Source organism: Pollachius pollachius (genome assembly GCF_949987615.1).
Source record: "Pollachius pollachius genome assembly, chromosome: 2".
Taxonomy (NCBI): Eukaryota; Metazoa; Chordata; class Actinopteri; order Gadiformes; family Gadidae; genus Pollachius; species Pollachius pollachius.
Window position 1 is genome coordinate 49,865,418 of NC_136935.1, and position 2,500 is coordinate 49,867,917.

A 2,500-nucleotide genomic window follows, 5' to 3' on the forward strand; every position below is an offset into this window, starting at 1 on the left:
GCATGTCCCCTAGCAACAGTCGCCAAGCACCAGGCTGCCTATCACCATGGTGTTTGTTTGTCTTTTAGCCGTGGCCGTGTGATTAGCCACAAGAAAAGAGTTAAAAAATCTGTAAAAGGGGAACAGAGAGAACGAGAGGTTCAAAAGAGCGCTGAACACGACGCAGCGGCGGGGGGGGAACCGCATTGGGCCGGCGGGCTGTACGGTCTACAGCATGGATAATGTCGGTTGGCCTCGCGCATGTCCTGACGTGCGTGAGCGTGCGCTTAAATGGCCCGTTTAGCTATTGAAGCCGTCCAAGGTGAAGCCTTTGGGCCCTTCTTGATGAGATGCCAAGTCGGACTCCAGAAGAAAGAGGCTGGTCGTCGTTATGCAGACGCCAAGCGGTGAGAGAGGCCGCCGCCGCCGCCGCCGCGGTAGCTAAACAAACCGCTTCAAACGCTGTGAAGTAAGAGGTAGAAAACGAAGAGGAACCGACGCGTACAAACACTAAAGGGGCCCCCTTTAGAAGGAGTTTGGCTCACACTGCGGCTCCACTGAATGTGGAGTTCAAAACAATAAGGAAGGAGTATTTATTAAGTCAATGTGCATCGTAATTAAGAAATATTTAACCTTCGGCTAACATACCCAATCGATATGGCAATAAAGCAAACACACCTGATGAAATATTAATATGCCCGATCCCTTGGTTTCCGATCAGGTTTTATGAATGCCTGTCTGTGAGTGTTTGCCCGACATTGTAGTTTATTTCACAAAGTCAAGTCAATAATGCAATAATCTTATCTTCAGGGTGTCCCCTGTGCCTGCACTGGTAAATTATGCTTAATTTTTACTTGTGAAACCGACTGATAATCATTGCCGTAGACCTTGTTTATGCCGGAAAATGAAACTGGAGAAAGAACCACTAATGTTGATTGGTCTTATGGACCCTGGAATAGAACAAACTGGCCCCAGTCTGGCCCCTACCTAGCCCCTACCTAGCCCCTACCTAGCCCCAGCCTGGCCCCAGCCTGGCCCTAGCCTGGCTGATCCGCGGCTTCCAAGTTAAACACAATATCCAAACCCTGATCGAGGAGTAGTATATTCCTACCCACCCCTTGCATTGGACCCACTTAGTGCCATTGCCACTGGCCTGCGGCAGTAATGGAGCTCGTCTGGCCTTCCTGACGAGGATACGCCTCCACCCTGGCAGGCAAGTGGCAGCACACAGCCAGATCACACCTTCTTCTTCTGTTTCGAAACGCTCACTTTTTCTGTTCATTCTCTGCCTGTGAGTGTGACAATTCTTTTTATTTCAGCTATTTTATGTTACATTTTTAAACCGGGGTTGCGTTCTTGATATCATGAAGCTAGTTGAAGGAAATGCCTTATTTCTCCTAATACTTTTTTATTGAATTAACAATGCGTTATTATTGAACGTTTTTTATCGTCCCAATCTAATAAAGGGAAAAGCTGACTGCAGCAGCAGAGTAAAATGTATTTTACCAAAGATATTTTCACTGTTTTTTTCTTATCATAGGCTGTGCTGTTAGCATCGCCTTGGTGTCTCGGAGACACAATGCATGATGTGAACGTATGGGAATGTAGAATATAATGATCTGAACAAGTTCCTGTGTGTGTCTGTATACCGGGCATGGGTGGGTGTATGGATATGTTTGCTTGTGCCTGAGAATAATGATCTATAGTTTCCAGCGTGGAAGTCTCTATGACTTTTCAGCCATTACACTTTAAGTTTAATTCGTTTACTTTAAGTTCCAACATTGAAACACGCAGGGCTACGCGTGAACAAATGAATTACACGGCTGCATTCGCATGCGACCCTGTGGAAACGGCACACTTTGCTTCTGGAGTACGTCCTCAAAGTGGCCCATCTCGAAACGGTCCCTTAAAAAGTATCACCCCAAATAAAGCTATTCAGAGTAGAGAGATGATGCTTTGAAATAGTGTTTTTCCCTCTAAAACCCTCCACTTACCCTTCGATCAACGGGCTCTCCAGCTGCACACCTTCTATTCATGCAAAGCCCTGAGTCCTCTCCTAATAAGCAGAGGCCATCCCGTCTGTGGCTGTCTGGTGCTGAGCACACTACACTAACCCTCCCGTTCAGCCGAAGGACGGGCTCAAGCTGCTGATTAAACCTTCTCTGTTTTAATAACAATGCGTCAAACCCAAAGAGAGACCGACTGCCCTCCCCTTCCAGTTAATTCAGTTTAGTGCCAAACAGATGGATTCGGTTGAACGGGCCTTTTAGAGGGATGGGGGAAGTAATTATTCCAGTAAATTCCTTTAAAATATATAAGCATGTTAAAGGCATATTAATAAATTAACATCGCTAATTTGTCCGGCCCTAATGGTGTGGCAAGTAACTGACTTACAGTAATCCGTTGCAGGCTATAATGGGCGTCTCTGGGGCTGGAGCTACAGTAATAGCACTAATAGCTCTCAGGCCAAACAACACAATAGGTGTCAATATGCCACAAGACAGCTGGTCCAAAAAAACAA